The following is an 18,757-nucleotide window of genomic DNA, read 5'->3' on the forward strand; positions in this document are numbered from 1 at the left end:
ACGTCATGGGTTTCCCCTTCAAGAGCATACCAGACCCTTATCCGAGCATGCAGCCTGGCAGGTCAGGAAAAGGGAGGGGACAAGCGAGCGACGCCCCAGCGTGCCCCCCCCCCTTGAACCATAGCAGGCCGCATGCCCTCAACATGGGGGGTGTGGGTGCTTTGGGGCAAGGGAAGCCCTGCGCCCCCCCCCCCCCAGCACCTTGCCCCCATGTTGATGAGGACAAGGGCCTCTTCCCAACAACCCTGGCCGTTGGTTGTCAGGGTCTGTGTGCGGGGGACTTATCGGAATCTGGAAGCCTCCTTTAACAAGGGGGCCTCTAGATGCCGGCCTTCCACCCATGTGAATAAGTATGGGGCACCCCTACCCAGTCACCTAAAAAAAAAAAAAAAAAGTGTCCAAAAATCAAACAGTACACATGTTTTTAAAGTAATTTGTTAAGACCGCTCCGGTGTCTCTTCCGATTTCTCACCTCTCCGGCTCTTCTCTCTCTACTGGCAACGTCTTCTGCCTCCTCCGCTGATGTCTTCTGCCTCTGCCGGTTCTTCTCCCTCCGCTGTCTTCTGGCCCTCTCCGGGTCTTCTGCCTCTGCCGGGTCTGCTCGCTCTTTTGCCGTGTCTTCTGCCTCTGTTCTTCTTCCGATGTTGACTCGACACTCTCGCTTGCTCTAAGGCTGGGTGCGCGGTGTGCCACTACTTATATTGGCATGGAGCGGGGTCAGTTAGACATCAAAGAAATTCTGGACAGCGCACTCCAAAGATATTTGCCTTCATTCAATAAGCTGTCATCCAAAATACAGGTCACAGCAAAGTGGAACAAAGCTTACGCGTTTCGCACTACAAGGAGTGCTTAGTCATAGCTGGAGCGGGGTCACTGGAGGCCCGCCCATTATGACGTCACTACTCCATCATGCCCCAGGCAGTGAAGTCATAAGAGGCAGGGCCTCCGGGTGACGTCACCTGGTGACCCCGCCCATGCCAATATAAGTAGTGGCACAATGCGCACCCAGCATTAGAGGGGGAGAGAGCGTTGAGTCAACATCGGAAGAAGGACAGAGGCAGAAGACACGGCAAAAAAGCGAGAAGACCCGGCAGAGGCAGAAGACAGCGGCCAGAGGGAGAAGAACCGGAGAGGGCCAGAAGACATCAGCGGAGAAGAACCGACAGAGGCAGACGACGTCAGTGGAAGAGACAGAAGAGCTGGAGAATTGGGGTGGGGGGCTGGAATCTGGAGGATTCCGATCAGCCCCCCCGCCCACAGACCCCGACAACCAATGGACAGGGTTGTCGGGAAGAGGCCCTTGTCCTCATCAACATGGGGACAAGGTGCTTTAGGGTGGGGGGCCCAAGGCCCCCCCTGCCCCAAAGCACCCCCCCCCCCATGTTGAGGGCATGTGGCCTGGTATGGTTCTGGAGGGGGGGATGCTTGCTCGTCCCCAACCCCTTTTCTAACCTGCCGGGCTGTGTGCTCGGATAAGGGCCTGGTATGGATTTTGGGGGGTACCCCCGCACAGTCTTTTTTGGCGTGGGGGGTACCCTTAAAACTCATCCCAGACCGAAGGGCCTGGTATGCTCTTGGAGGGGAAACCCGTGCCATTTTTTTTTTTTTTTATATTTGGCTGGAGCTCCCCCTAAAGATTCATACCAGACACAGTGCTTGGTATTGTCAGGGATGAAAGTCATGTCCCTTTTCATTGAAGTCTGACTTCAAGTCGCAGGGCAAAGTCAGATCCAAAGTGGTATGACTGCCATGTTGTACCAGTGTGAACCCAGCCTCAAAGGGAGTGCTCTTAATCTCAGCTTGTTACCTGTATAGAAGACACCTGTCCACAGAATCAATCAATCAGATTCCAATCTCTCCACCATGGCCAAGACCAAAGATCTGTCCAAGGATGTCGGGGAGAAGATTGGAGACCTACACAAGGCTGAAATGGGCTACAAGACCATCGCCATGCAGCTTGGTGAGAGGGTGACAACAGTTGGTGCGATTATTCACAAATGGAAGAAACGTAAAATATACTGCAATCTCCCTCTACCTGGGGCTCCATACGAGATCTCACCTCGTGGAGGTTCAATGATCATGAGAACGGTGAGGAATCAGCCCAGAATTACACGGGAGAATCTTGTCAATGATCTCAGCTGGGACCATAGTCACCAAGTAAACAATCGGTAACACACTACACCCTGAAGGACTGAAATCCCACAGCCCCCACAAGGTCCTCCTGCTCAGGAAATCACATGTACAGGTCCGTCTGAAGTCTGCTAATGAACATCTGAATAATTCAGAGGAGAACTGGGTAAGAGTGTTGTGGTCAGATGAGTCCAAAATCGAGCTCTTTGGCATCAACTCAGCTCGCCGTGTTTGGAGGAGGAGGAGGAATGCTGTCTATGACCCCAAGAACACCATCCCCCACCGTCATACATGGAGGTGGAAACGTTATTCTTTGGGGGTGTTTTTCTGCTAAGGGGACATGACAACTTCACCGCATCAAAGGGACAATGGATGGGGCCATGTACCATCAAATCTTGGGTGAGAACCTCCTTCCCTCAGCCAGAGCATTGAAAATGGGTCGTGGATGGGTCTTCCAGCATGACAATGACCCAAAAAACAAGGCCAAGGCAAGGAGGGGCTCAAGAAGAAGCACATTAAGATCCTGGAGTAGCCTACCCAGTCTCCAGACCTTGATCCCATAGAAAATATGTGGAGGAAGCTGAAGGTTTGAGTTACCAAACGTCCGCTTTTCCTTCCTCTCCTCTGATGCTCTGTGCTCAGCGCTCTTCCTTCCTTCCTCTCCTCCGATGCTCAGCGCTCTTTCTTCCTCTCCTCCGATGCTCAGTGCTCTTCCTTCCGTCCTCTCCTCCAATGCTCTGTGCTCAGCACCCTTCCTTCCTTTCCTCCGATGCTCTCTGCTCAGCCCCCTTCCTTCCTTTCCAATGCTCTGTGCTCAGCGCCCTTCCTTCCTTCATCTCCTCTGATGCTCTCTGCTCAGCGCCCTTCCTTCCTTCATCTCCTCTGATGCTCTCTGCTCAGCGCCCTTCCTTCCTTCATCTCCTCCGATGCTCTGTACTCAGCACCCTTTCTTCCTCTCCTCCGATGCTCTGTGCTCAGCACCCTTCCTTCCTTTCCTCCGATGCTCTCTGCTCAGCCCCCTTCCTTCCTTTCCAATGCTCTCTGCTCAGCGCTCTTCCTTCCTTCATCTCCTCCGATACTCTCTGCTCAGCGCCCTTCCTTCCTTCCTCTCCTCCAATGCTCTCTGCTCAGCGCTCTTCCTTCCTTCCTCTCCTCCGATGCTCGATGCTCGGCGCCCTTCCTTCCTTCCTCTCCTCCGATGCTCTCTGCTCAGCGCTCTTCCTTCCTTCTCATCCTCTGATGCTCTGTGCTCAGCGCCCTTCCTTCCTTCATCTCCTCCAATGCTCTGTGCTCAGCGCCCTTCCTTCCTTCATCTCCTCCGATGCTCTGTGCTCAGCGCCCTTCCTTCCTTCTCATGCTCTGTGCTCAGCGCCCTTCCTTCCTTCTCATCCTCCGATGCTCTGTGCTCAGCGCTCTTCCTTCCTTCCTCTCCTCCGATGCTCTGTGCTCAGCGCTCTTCCTTCCTTCCTCCCCCTTGATGCTCTCTGCTCAGCGCCCTTCCTTCCTTTCTGTCTCTCCTCCGATGCTCAGCGCTCTTCCTTCCTTCTCATCCTCCGATGCTCTGTGCTCAGCGCTCTTCCTTCCTTCTCATCCTCCAATGCTCTGTGCTCAGCGCTCTTCCTTCCTTCTCATCCTCTGATGCTCTGTGCTCAGCGCTCTTCCTTCCTTCCTCTCCTCCAATGCTCTCTGCTCAGCGCCTCTCCTTCCTTCCTCTCCTTCCTTCCTCTCCTCCGATGCTCTCTGCTCTGTGCTCAGCGCCCTTCTTTTCTTCCTTCCTTTCTGTCTCTCCTCCGATGCTCTCTGCTCAGCAATCTTCCTGCCTTCTCATCCTCCGATGCTCTGTGCTCAGCGCCCTTCCTTCCTCCCGCTCGATGCTCTCTGCTCAGCGCCCTTCCTTCCTTCCTCCCCCTCGATGCTCTGTGCTCAGCGCCCTTCCTTCCTTCCTCTCCTCCGATGCTCTGTGCTCAGCGCCCTTCCTTCCTTCCTCCCCCTCGATGCTCTGTGCTCAGCGCCCTTCCTTCCTTCCTCCCCCTCGATGCTCTGTGCTCAGCACCCTTCTTTTCTTCCTTCCTCTCCTCCGATGCTCTGTGCTCAGCACCCTTCTTTTCTTCCTTCCTCTCCTCCGATGCTCTGTGCTCAGCACCCTTCTTTTCTTCCTTCCTCTCCTCCGATGCTCTGTGCTCAGCACCCTTCTTTCCTTCCTTCCTCTCCTCCGATGCTCTCTGCTCAGCGCCCTTACTTCCTTCCTCCCCCTCGATGCTCTCTGCTCAGCACCCTTCTTTTCTTCCTTCCTCTCCTCCAATGCTCTGTGCAGATAGTGGGAGTGAAAGGGAAGTCCTGTGTAAGAAATCCCTATGGAACAGTAGGATTGGCTGAGTCCAGTCACATGCTCTTTCATTTCCTGAAGGAATTCTCTTCCTTTCTGGCTGTAGTGGAGCAGCAGGAGTGTGAAGGTAAGTATGAGCTGGGGACTGTGTATGGGGGAGGGGGGGGGGCTGCTTGACCTGAATGGATAAAGCACAGAACAGGTTTGGTTTAAACTGCGCCCAGTATGATTGAATAAATCTGCAGCTGTGCTGCGTCTTTATAATAGAAAGTGGGCGCCCCCCCCCCCCCCCCCATGTGCACTATAGCACACTCAGACCTAATGGCATTGGTTGCCATAGTTACCCCGGAAATGGTTCCGCCTTCTCTTTTATAAATTGTCCTGTCTCTAAATTGTTCCTGAAATCAGACAATTTTGCATTTGTGATAAGTTCCTCGAATTTTCAGCTCTCTCTGATCATGTCACACATCGTCCTCACACACCAGAGCCACAAACATTCACTTATGTTGTTTAAATTCCACTTTTTATACTCTTTGTATTTATCTCACAATGAAGAAGAAAGAGATAAAGAAGGAAAGCTTTCACAAACCATCACCGGAATCCCAATTACACCGAATATTAAAGAATACGCTCTAATGGGGGCCGGCAGGGTCACCTTGCTTCAGGTATAGGGACGCTGTTCATGACTTTGGGGGGGGGGGGGGTATAGCATGTCTGAGAAGGATTTCATTCTCCATATTCTGTTCAGTCTGAATTCTTTTTTCTAGAATGATCAGAGGTGCACTATGAATGTATAGGACCACCCTGTCATTGGGTTGGTTGTGGTTCAGATTTGCCTTTCTCCTAGTTAGCTAGCTGGGAATACGGAAGGAGCTACATAGGTGAAGTCCAGCCCACACCCTTTCAGACATAAGCTGGTACTGTAGCTCAGGGGTCTCCAAACTTTTCAAACAAAGGGCCAGTTTACTGTCCTTTAGACTTTAAGGGGGCCGAACTGTGGTCAGTGGGGGTAGGAAATGTCCTGAGCCCAGCATTGATGAGAGTAAACATGGCCTCAGTGTTGGTGGTCAGTAGAAGGAGTAGTCTCCCATCATTGATATTAGTGTGAGGAATAGTACCCCATCATTGGTATCAGTAGAAGAAATGGTGCCCCATTGTTGGTGTTCATGGGAGGAATATTGCCCCAAGGGCTGGATAAAGGCTAGCGAAGGACCACATCTCTGGCCGGAGTTTGGAGACCCCTGCTATAGCTGGAGGTGAAACTTCCAGAGAACCATCCAGCAGTAATTGATTGACTCTCAGCTGTAGGGAGCTTGATTGGCCCTCTGAGTAGCGGTACCTCTGCAGCTCACAGTCCAGACAACAGAACCCAGCGCACATACACCCGTACACATTCACTGCTGACTTTTCTTCTGGCTCTTGTAATAAACCTTGACAATGTTCTCTGGAAGTGTGATGATTTCCAATAAATCCTTTTACATTTCTATTCCAGTGTATGTCATTTATTGAAATGAATTATGAAGTAAATATCATCTAAGGCCTGGTACACATGACCATCAGCTTGTACAAGAGCAATGTGTGCACCACAAGCTTTTACAAAGAATTCGCAGGGTATTCAGCAAGCTTTGTTGAAGCCCGTCTTGTCATTCTTCTCCAGTATTGGAATGTTAAACACCGATATTAATGGAAATGTAGACTGCCACTTTAAACAACTGCTAGCAGACTCTCAAAGCTTCTGGACTACTTGAAGCTTGCTAGTCTAAAGTGACCGTCCAAACTCCCAGGAAGATCTTTGTTCAAAATTCCCATAATGGAACGGAAGAAGATTCAACATGGCTGCTCAAAGCATGACCAACACTCAGCAAATGCTTTCCAGAAAGCTTGCTGTACACAACGCTCCTGTGAACAAGGGCAGTCACTAACCAAAAGCCTGTAGAGTTAAGACATATTGGCCATCACACCTATACTAAATTGCCTTCAGAAGTCACCTGATTAGTAAATAGAGTCCACCTGAGTGTCATTTAATCTCAGTATAAATACAGCTGTTCTGTGAAGCCCTCAGAGGTTTGTTAGAAAACCTTTGTGAACAAACAGCATCATGAAGACCAAGGAACACACCAGACAGGTCAGGGATAAAGTTGTGAAGTATAAAGCAGGGTTAGGTTATAAAAAAATCTCCCAAGCTTTGAACATCTCACAGGGCTCTGTTCAATCCATCATCGGAGAATGGAAAGAGTATGGCACAACTGTAACCCTACCAAGACATGGCCGTCCACCTAAACTGACCAGCCAGGCAAGGAGAGCATTCATCAGAGAAGCAGCCAAGAGGTCCATGGTAACTCTGGAGGAGCTGCAGAGATCCACAGCTCAGGTGGGAGAATCTGTCCACAGGACAACTATTAGTCGTGTTCTCCACAAATCTGCCCTTTATGGAAGAGTGACAAGAAGAAATACATTGGTGAAAGAAAGCCATAAGAAGTCCTGTTTGCAGTTTGTGAGAAGCCATGTGGAGGACACAGCAAACATGTGGAAGAAGGTGACCAAAATTCAACTTTTTGGCCAAACGCTATGTGTGGGGGAAAACTAACATTGCACATTACCCTGAACACACCATCCCCACTGTGAAACATGGTGGTGGCAGCATCATGTGGTGGAGATGCTTTTCTTCAGCAGGGACAGGGAAGCTGGTCAGAGATGGTAGGAAGATGGATGGAGACAAATACAGGACAATCTTAGAAGAAAACCTGTTAGAGTCTACAAAAGACTTGAGACTGGGGGGAGGTTCACCTTCCAGCAGGACAACGACCCGAAACATCCAGCCAGAGCTACAATGGAATGGTTTAGATCAAAGCATATTCATGTGTTAGAATGACCCAGTCACAGTCCAGACCTAAATCACATTGAGAATCTTTGGCAAGACTTGAAAATTGTTGTTCACAGACGCTCTCCATCCAATCTGACAGAGCTTGAAATATTTTACAAAGAAGAATGGGCAAAAATGACCCTTTCTAGATGTGCAAAGCTGGTAGAGACATCCCCAAAAAGACTTGTAGAGAAAGGGGGTTCTACAAAGTATTGACTCCGGGGGGGGCCATACAAATGCCCCCCCCCCACAATTTTCACAGATTTATTTGTATCATTTATCATTTTCCTTCCAGTTCACAATTATGTGCCATTTTGTGTTGGTCTATCACATAAAATCCCAATAAAATACATTTACGGCTTTGGTTGTAACAATGCAAAGTGTGGGAAATTTCAAGGGGTATGAATACTTTTTCAAGGCACTGTACATGGACCCCCCCCGTGCCACTATCCAGATGATGGAGTTCTGGTGACTCCAGTGAAGGGTCCTGGTAATCCTCCATCATACAAAGACATTGGAGACAATTGTGCTCTTCCAGCCTTTTGATAACAGTTTGGTGAAGACCCTTTCTGTTCCACCATGACTGTGCCCCCCTGTGTACAAAGCCAGCTTCATAAAGACATGGTGGGACCAGTTTAGTGTGGAGGAACTCGAGTGTCCTGTACAAAGCCCTGACCTCATCCCTACTTTCGGAAGACCTTTTTGGTATAAGGTCTTCTTCTCCAACATCAGTACCTGACCTTATCCCTACGGGACACCTTTGGGATGAGGTCTTTTATTCCCACAGTTGTTCAGTAGGTCTGAGGTCATGGAGGAAATGGAGGGTCCTGAACAAAGCCCTGACCTCAAACTAACTTTCAGGAAACCTTTGCTACAAAGTCTATTCATCCAACATCAATACCTGTTCTTCAGTATCTTCCCATCCAAAGATGTTCACTAGGTTTGAGGTTATGGAAGAAGTCAAGTGTCTTGTTCAGAGCAACACCATATTACATAGTTACATAGTATTACATAGTAGGTGAGGTTGAAAAAAGACACAAGTCCATCAAGTCCAACCTATGTGTGTGATTATGTGTCAGTATTACAATATATATCTCTGTATGTTGCGGTCATTCAGGTGCTTATCTAATAGTTTCTTGAAGCTATCAATGCTCCCCGCTGAGACCACCGCCTGTGGAAGGGAATTCCACATCCTTGCCGCTCTTACAGTAAAGAACCCTCTACATAGTTTAAGGTTAAACCTCTTTTCTTCTAATTTTAATGAGTGGCCACGAGTCTTGATAAACTCTTTTCTGCGAAAATGTTTTATCCCTATTGTGGGGTCACCAGTCCGGTATTTGTATATTGAAATCATATCCCCTCTCAAGCGTCTCTTCTCCAGAGAGAATAAGTTCAGAGCTCACAACCTTTCCTCATAACTAAGATCCTCCAGACCCTTTATTAGCTTTGTTGCCCTTCTTTGTACTCGCTCCATTTCCAGTACATCCTTCCTGAGGACTGGTGCCCAGAACTGGACAGCATACTCCAGGTGCGGCCGGACCAGAGTCTTGTAGAGTGGGAGAATTATCGTTTTATCTCTGGAGTTGATCCCCTTTTTAATGCCAATATTCTGTTTGCTTTGTTAGCAGCAGCTTGGCATTGCATGTCATTGCTGAGCCTATCATCTACTAGGACCCCCAGGTCCTTTTCCATCCTAGATCCCCCCAGAGGTTCTCCCCCCAGTGTATAGATTGCATTCAGATTTTTGCCACCCAAATGCATTATTTTACATTTTTCTACATTGAACCTCATTTGCCATGTAGTCGCCCCTCCCCCATTAATTTGTTCAGATCTTTTTGCAAGGTTTCCACATCCTGCGGAGAAGTTATTGCCCTGCTTAGCTTTATATCGTCTGCAAATACAGAGATTGAACTGTTTATCCCATCCTCCAGATCGTTTATGAACAAATTAAATAGGATTGGTCCCAGCACAGAACCCTGGGGAACCCCACTACCCACCCCTGACCATTCTGAGTACTCCCCATTTATCACCACCCTCTGAACTCGCCCTTGTAGCCAGTTTTCAATCCATGTACTCACCCTATGGTCCATGCCAACGCACCTTATTTTGAACAGTAAACGTTTATGGGGAACTGTGTCAAATGCTTTTGCAAAATTCAAATACACCACGTCTACGGGCCTTCCTTTATCTAGATGGAAACTCACCTCCTCATAGAAGGTTAGTAGATTGGTTTGACAAGAACGATTCTTTATGAATCCATGCTGATTACTGCTAATGATATCGTTCTTATTACTAAAATCTTGTATATATTCCCTTATCATCCCCTCCAAGAGTTTACATACTATTGATGTTAGGCTAACTGGTCTGTAATTCCCAGGGATGTATTCTGGGCCGTTTTTAAATATTGGTGCTACATTGACTTTTCTCCAATCAGCTGGTACCAATAATGGATATGGTGTTTGGAGGTGAAGGTTTGTGGTCTCTATGGTGATCCTATAGACTTCTATTGAAGGTCTGTTGTCTCTATGGTGATCTTACAAATGTCTATGGGAGGTCCATGGTCTCTGTGGTGATCCTTTGGACTTCTATGGGAGGTCTGTGGTCTCTATGGTGATACTTTTGAAGGTCTATGGTCTCTATGGTGATACTATAGACTTCATTGAAAGGTCTGTAGTGTCTATGATGATCCTATAGACTTCTATGGAAATTTATGTGGTCTCTATGGTGATCCTATAGACTCCTATGGAAGCTCTGTGGTCTCTACGGTGATCCTATAGACTTCTGTGGAAGGTCTGTGGTCTCAATGGTGATCCTATAGACTTCCGTGGGAGGTCTGTGGTCTCTTTGGTGAACCTATTATCTTCTATGGGATGTCTGTGGTCTCTATGGTGATCCTATAGACTTGTATGGGAGGTCTGTGGTCTCTATGGTGATCCTATAGACTTCTATGAGAGGTTTTCGGGCTCTGTGGTGATCCTATAGACTTCTATGGGAGGTTTTCGGTCTCTATGGTGATCCATTAGACTTCTATGGGAGGTTTTCAGTCTCTATGGTGATCCTATAGACTTCTATGGGAGGTTTTCAGTCTCTATGGTGATCCTATAGACTTCTATGGGAGGTTTTAAGTCTCTATGGTAATCCTATAGACTTCTATGGGAGGTTTTCGGTCTCCATGCTGATCCTATAGACTTCTATGGGATATCTGTGGTCTATATGGTGATCCTATAGACTTGTATGGGAGGTCTGTGGTCTCTATGGTGATCCTATAATCTTGTATGGGAGGTCTGTGGTCTCTATGGTGATCCTATAGACTTCTATAAGAGGTTTTCGGTCTCTATGGTGATCCTATAGACTTTTATGGGAGGTTTTCGGTCTCTATGGTGATCCTATAGACTTCTATGGGAGGTTTTCAGTCTCTATGGTGATCCTATAGACTTCTGTGGGAGGTTTGTGGTCTCCATGGTGATCCTATAGACTTCTATGGAAGGTCTGTGGTCTCTATGGTGATCCTATAGACTTCTATGGGAGGTCTGTGGTCTCTATAGTGATCCTATAGACTTGTATGGGAGGTTTTTGGTCTCTTTGGTGATTCTATAGACTTCTATGGGAGGTTTTCAGTCTCTATGGTGATCCTATAGACTTCTATGGGAGGTCTGTGGTCTCTATGGTGACCCTATAGACTTCTATGGGAGGTTTTTGGTCTCTATGGTGATCCTATAGACTTCTATGGGAGGTCTGTGGTCTCTGTGGTGATTCTATAGATTTCTATGGGAGGTCTGTGGTCTCTATAGCGATCCTATAGACTTCTATAGGAGGTTTTCGGTCTCTATGGTGATCCATTAGACTTCTATGGGAGGTTTTCGGTCTCTATGGTGATCCTATAGACTTCTATGGGAGGTTTTCAGTCTCTATGGTGATCCTATAGACTTCTGTGGGAGGTCTGTGGTCTCCATGGTGATCCTATAGACTTCTATGGAAGGTCTGTGGTCTCTATGGTGATCCTATAGACTTCTATGGGAGGTCTGAGGTCTCTATGGTGATCCTATAGACTTCTATGGGAGGTCTGTGGTCTCTATAGTGATCCTATAGACTTGTATGGGAGGTTTTTGGTCTCTTTGGTGATTCTATAGACTTCTATGGGAGGTTTTCAGTCTCTATGGTGATCCTATAGACTTCTATGGGAGGTCTGTGGTCTCTATGGTGATCCTATAGACTCCTATGGGAGGTCTGTGGTCTCGATGGTGACCCTATAGACTTCTATGGGAGGTTTTTGGTCTCTATGGTGATCCTATAGACTTCTATGGGAGGTCTGTGGTCTCTGTGGTGATTCTATAGATTTCTATGGGAGGTCTGTGGTCTCTATAGCGATCCTATAGACTTCTATAGGAGGTTTTCGGTCTCTATGGTGATCCATTAGACTTCTATGGGAGGTTTTCGGTCTCTATGGTGATCCTATAGACTTCTATGGCAGGTTTTCAGTCTCTATGGTGATCCTATAGACTTCTATGGGAGGTTTTCGGTCTCTATGGTAATCCTATAGACTTCTATGGGAGGTTTTCGGTCTCTTTGGTGATCCTATAGACTTCTATGGGAGGTTTTCGGTCTCTATGGTGATCCTATAGACTTCTATTGGATGTCTGTGGTCTATATGGTGATCCTATAGACTTGTAAAGGATGTCTGTGGTCTTTATGGTGAGGCTATTGACTTCTATGGGATGTCTGTGGTCTCTATGGTGATCCTATAGACTTGTATGGGAGGTCTGTGGTCTCTATGGTGATCCTATAGACTTCTATGAGATGTTTTCGGGCTCTGTGGTGATCCTATACACTTCTATGGGAGGTTTTCGGTCTCTATGGTGATCCATTAGACTTCTATGGGAGGTTTTCAGTCTCTATGGTGATCCTATAGACTTCTATGGGAGGTTTTCGGTCTCTATGGTGATCCTATAGACTTCTATGGGAGGTTTTAAGTCTCTATGGTGATCCTATAGACTTCTATGGGAGGTTTTCGGTCTCTATGCTGATCCTATAGACTTCTATGGGATGTCTGTGGTCTATATGGTGATCCTATAGACTTGTATGGGAGGTCTGTGGTCTCTATGGTGATCCTATAGACTTGTATGGGAGGTCTGTGGTCTCTATGGTGATCCTATAGACTTCTATAAGAGGTTTTCGGGCTCTGTGGTGATCCTATAGACTTGTATGGGAGGTTTTCGGTTTCTATGGTGATCCTATACACTTCTATGAGAGGTTTTCGGTCTCTATGGTGATCCTATAGACTTCTATAAGAGGTTTTCGGTTTCTATGGTGATCCTATAGACTTTTATGGGAGGTTTTCGGTCTCTATGGTGATCCTATAGACTTCTATGGGAGGTTTTCAGTCTCTATTGTGATCCTATAGACTTCTGTGGGAGGTCTGAGGTCTCCATGGTGATCCTATAGACTTCTATGGAAGGTCTGTGGTCTCTATGGTGATCCTATAGACTTCTATGGGAGGTCTGAGGTCTCTATGGTGACCCTATAGACTTCTATGGGAGGTCTGTGGTCTCTATAGTGATTCTATAGACTTGATTGGGAGGTTTTTGGTCTCTTTGGTGATTCTATAGACTTCTATGGGAGGTTTTCAGTCTCTATGGTGATCCTATAGACTTCTATGGGAAGTCTGTGGTCTCTATGGTGATCCTATAGACTCCTATGGGAGGTCTGTGGTCTCTATGGTGACTCTATAGACTTCTATGGGAGGTTTTTGGTCTCTATGGTGATCCTATAGACTTCTATGGGAGGTCTGTGGTCTCTGTGGTGATTCTATAGATTTCTATGGGAGGTTTGTGGTCTCTATAGTATCCTATAGACTTCTATAGGAGGTTTTCGGTCTCTATGGTAATCCATTAGACTTCTATGGGAGGTTTTCGGTCTCTATGGTGATCCTATAGACTTCTATGGGAGGTTTTCAGTCTCTATGGTGATCCTATAGACTTCTGTGGGAGGTCTGTGGTCTCCATGGTGATCCTATAGACTTCTATGGAAGGTCTGTGGTCTCTATGGTGATCCTATAGACTTCTATGGGAGGTCTGAGGTCTCTATGGTGATCCTATAGACTTCTATGGGAGGTCTGTGGTCTCTATAGTGATCCTATAGACTTGTATGGGAGTTTTTTGGTCTCTTTGGTGATTCTATAGACTTCTATGGGAGGTTTTCAGTCTCTATGGTGATCCTATAGACTTCTATGGGAGGTCTGTGGTCTCTATGGTAAACCTATAGACTCCTATGGGAGGTCTGCGGTCTCTATGGTGACCCTATAGACTTCTATGGGAGGTTTTTGGTCTCTATGGTGATCCTATAGACTTCTATGGGAGGTCTGTGGTCTCTGTGGTGATTCTATAGATTTCTATGGGAGGTCTGTGGTCTCTATAGCGATCCTATAGACTTCTATAGGAGGTTTTCGGTCTCTATGGTGATCCATTAGACTTCTATGGGAGGTTTTCGGTCTCTATGGTGATCCTATAGACTTCTATGGGAGGTTTTCAGTCTCTATGGTGATCCTATAGACTTCTATGGGAGGTTTTTGGTCTCTATGGTAATCCTATAGACTTCTATGGGAGGTTTTCTGTCTCTATGCTGATCCTATAGACTTCTATGGGAGGTTTTCGGTCTCTATGGTGATCCTATAGACTTCTATTGGATGTCTGTGGTCTATATGGTGATCCTATAGACTTGTAAAGGATGTCTGTGGTCTTTATGGTGATCCTATTGACTTCTATGGGATGTCTGTGGTCTCTATGGTGATCCTATAGACTTGTATGGGAGGTCTGTGGTCTCTATGGTGATCCTATAGACTTCTATAAGAGGTTTTCGGGCTCTGTGGTGATCCTATAGACTTCTATGGGAGGTTTTCGGTCTCTATGGTGATCCATTAGACTTCTATGGGAGGTTTTCAGTCTCTATGGTGATCCTATAGACTTCTATGGGAGGTTTTCGGTCTCTATGGTGATCCTATAGACTTCTATGGGAGGTTTTAAGTCTCTATGGTGATCCTATAGACTTCTATGGGAGGTTTTCGGTCTCTATGCTGATCCTATAGACTTCTATGGGATGTCTGTGGTCTATATGGTGATCCTATAGACTTGTATGGGAGGTCTGTGGTCTCTATGCTGATCCTATAGACTTGTATGGGAGGTCTGTGGTCTCTATGGTGATCCTATAGACTTCTATAAGAGGTTTTCGGGCTCTGTGGTGATCCTATAGACTTGTATGGGAGGTTTTCGGTTTCTATGGTGATCCTATAGACTTCTATGAGAGGTTTTCGGTCTCTATGGTGATCCTATAGACTTCTATAAGAGGTTTTCGGTCTCTATGGTGATCCTATAGACTTTTATGGGAGGTTTTTGGTCTCTATGGTGATCCTATAGACTTCTATGGGAGGTTTTCAGTCTCTATGGTGATCCTATAGACTTCTATGGGAGGTCTGTGGTCTCCATGGTGATCCTATAGACTTCTATGGGAGGTCTGTGGTCTCTATGGTGATCCTATAGACTCCTATGGGAGGTCTGTGGTCTCTATGGTGACCCTATAGACTTCTATGGGAGGTTTTGGTCTCTATGGTGATCCTATAGACTTCTATGGGAGGTCTGTGGTCTCTGGTGATTCTGTAGATTTCTATGGGAGGTCTGTGGTCTCTATAGCGATCCTATAGACTTCTATAGGAGGTTTTTGGTCTCTATGGTGATCCATTAGACTTCTATGGGAGGTTTTCGGTCTCTATGGTGATCCTATAGACTTCTATGGGAGGTTTTCGGTCTCTATGGTAATCCTATAGACTTCTATGGGAGGTTTTCGGTCTCTATGGTGATCCTATAGACTTCTATGGGAGGTTTTCGGTCTCTATGGTGATCCTATAGACTTCTATTGGATGTCTTTGGTCTATATGGTGATCCTATAGACTTGTATAGGAGGTCTGTGGTCTTTATGGTGATCCTATTGACTTCTATGGGATGTCTGTGGTCTCTATGGTGATCCTATAGACTTGTATGGGAGGTCTGTCGTCTCTATGGTGATCCTATAGACTTCTATGAGAGGTTTTCGGGCTCTGTGGTGATCCTATAGACTTCTATGGGAGGTTTTCGGTCTCTATGGTGATCCATTAGACTTCTATGGGAGGTTTTCAGTCTCTATGGTGATCCTACAGACTTCTATGGGAGGTTTTCAGTCTCTATGGTGATCCTATAGACTTCTATGGGAGGTTTTAAGTCTCTATGGTGATCCTATAGACTTCTATGGGAGGTTTTCGGTCTCTATGCTGATCCTATAGACTTCTATGGGATGTCTGTGGTCTATATGGTGATCCTATAGACTTGTATGGGAGGTCTGTGGTCTCTATGGTGATCCTATAGACTTGTATGGGAGGTCTGTGGTCTCTATGGTGATCCTATAGACTTCTATAAGAGGTTTTCGGGCTCTGTGGTGATCCTATAGACTTGTATGGGAGGTTTTCGGTTTCTATGGTGATCCTATAGACTTCTATGAGAGGTTTTCGGTCTCTATGGTGATCCTATAGACTTCTATAGGAGGTTTTCGGTCTCTATGGTGATCCTATAGACTTTTATGGGAGGTTTTCGGTCTCTATGGTGATCCTATAGACTTTTATGGGAGGTTTTCGGTCTCTATAGTGATCCTATAGACTTCTATGGGAGGTTTTCAGTCTCTATGGTGATCCTATAGACTTCTGTGGGAGGTCTGTGGTCTCCATGGTGATCCTATAGACTGCTATGGAAGGTCTGTGGTCTCTATGGTGATCCTATAGACTTCTATGGGAGGTCTGAGGTCTCTATGGTGATCCTATAGACTTCTATGGGAGGTCTGTGGTCTCTATAGTGATCCTATAGACTTGTATGGGAGGTTTTTGGTCTCTATGGTGATTCTTTAGACTTCTATGGGAGGTTTTCAGTCTCTATGGTGATCCTATAGACTTCTATGGGAGGTTTTCGGTTTCTATGGTGATCCTATAGCTTTCTATGGGAGGTTTTCGGTCTCTATGGTGATCCTATAGACTTCTATGGGAGGTTTTCGGTCTCTATGGTGATCCTATAGACTTCTATGGGAGGTCTGTGGTCTCTATGGTGATCCTATAGACTTCTATGGGAGGTCTGCAGTCTCTTTGGTGATCCTATAGACTTCTATGGGAGGTTTTCTGTGTCTATGGTGATCCTATAGACTTCTATGGGAGGTGTTCGGTCTCTATGGTGATCCTATAGACTTCTATGGTAGGTTTTTGGTCTCTATGGTGATTCTATAGACTTCTATGGGAGGTCTGAGGTCTCTATGGTGATCCTATAGACTTCTATGGGAGGTCTGTGGTCTCTTTGGTGATCCTATAGACTTCTATGGGAGGTCTGAGGTCTCTAATGTGATCCTATAGACTTCTATGGGAGGTTTTCGGTCTCTATTGTGATCCTATAGACTTCTATGGGAGGTCTGAGGTCTCTATGGTGATCCTATAGACTTCTATGGGAGGTTTTCGGTCTCTATGGTGATCCTATAGACTTCTATGGGAGGTTTTCGGTCCCTATGGTGATCCTATAGCCTTCTATGGGAGGTTTTCGGTCTCTATGGTGATCCTATAGATTTCTAAGGGAGGTTTTGGGTCTCTGTGGTGATCCTATAGACTTCTATGGGAGGTCTGTGGTCTCTATGGTGATCCTATAGACTTCTATGGGAGGTTTTCGGTCTCTATGGTGATCCTATAGACTTCTATGGGAGGTCTGAGGTCTCTATGGTGATCCTATAGACTTCTATGGGAGGTTTTCGGTCTCTATGGTGATCCTATAGACTTCTATGGGAGGTTTTCGGTGTGTATGGTGATCCTATAGCCTTCTATGGGAGGTTTTCGGTGTGTATGGTGATCCTATAGACTTCTATGGGAGGTTTTTGTTCTCTGTGGTGATCCTATAGACTTCTATGGGAGGTTTTCAGTCTCTATGGAGATCCTATAGACTTCTATGGGAGGTTTTCGGTCTCTATGGTGATCCTATAGACTTCTATGGGAGGTTTTTGGTCTCTATGGTGATTCTATAGACTTCTATGGGAGGTCTGTGGTCTCTATGGTGATCCTATAGACTTCTATGGGAGGTTTTCGGTCCCTATGGTGATCCTATAGCCTTCTATTGGAGGTTTTCGGTCTCTATGGTGATCCTATAGATTTCTAAGGGAGGTTTTGGGTCTCTATGGTGATCCTATAGACTTCTATGGGAGGTCTGTGGTCTCTATGGTGATCCTATAGACTTCTATAAGAGGTTTTCGGGCTCTGTGGTGATCCTATAGACTTCTATGGGAGGTTTTCGGTCTCTATGGTGATCCATTAGACTTCTATGGGAGGTTTTCAGTCTCTATGGTGATCCTATAGACTTCTATGGGAGGTTTTCGGTCTCTATGGTGATCCTATAGACTTCTATGGGAGGTTTTAAGTCTCTATGGTGATCCTATAGACTTCTATGGGAGGTTTTCGGTCTCTATGCTGATCCTATAGACTTCTATGGGATGTCTGTGGTCTATATGGTGATCCTATAGACTTGTATGGGAGGTCTGTGGTCTCTATGCTGATCCTATAGACTTGTATGGGAGGTCTGTGGTCTCTATGGTGATCCTATAGACTTCTATAAGAGGTTTTCGGGCTCTGTGGTGATCCTATAGACTTGTATGGGAGGTTTTCGGTTTCTATGGTGATCCCATAGACTTCTATGAGAGGTTTTCGGTCTCTATGGTGATCCTATAGACTTCTATAAGAGGTTTTCGGTCTCTATGGTGATCCTATAGACTTTTATGGGAGGTTTTTGGTCTCTATGGTGATCCTATAGACTTCTATGGGAGGTTTTCAGTCTCTATGGTGATCCTATAGACTTCTATGGGAGGTCTGTGGTCTCCATGGTGATCCTATAGACTTCTATGGGAGGTCTGTGGTCTCTATGGTGATCCTATAGACTCCTATGGGAGGTCTGTGGTCTCTATGGTGACCCTATAGACTTCTATGGGAGGTTTTGGTCTCTATGGTGATCCTATAGACTTCTATGGGAGGTCTGTGGTCTCTGGTGATTCTGTAGATTTCTATGGGAGGTCTGTGGTCTCTATAGCGATCCTATAGACTTCTATAGGAGGTTTTCGGTCTCTATGGTGATCCATTAGACTTCTATGGGAGGTTTTCGGTCTCTATGGTGATCCTATAGACTTCTATGGGAGGATTTCGGTCTCTATGGTAATCCTATAGACTTCTATGGGAGGTTTTCGGTCTCTATGGTGATCCTATAGACTTCTATGGGAGGTTTTCGGTCTCTATGGTGATCCTATAGACTTCTATTGGATGTCTTTGGTCTATATGGTGATCCTATAGACTTGTATAGGAGGTCTGTGGTCTTTATGGTGATCCTATTGACTTCTATGGGATGTCT

This window comes from Aquarana catesbeiana, linkage group LG09, assembly GCF_042186555.1.
Source record: "Aquarana catesbeiana isolate 2022-GZ linkage group LG09, ASM4218655v1, whole genome shotgun sequence".
Lineage (NCBI taxonomy): Eukaryota > Metazoa > Chordata > Amphibia > Anura > Ranidae > Aquarana > Aquarana catesbeiana.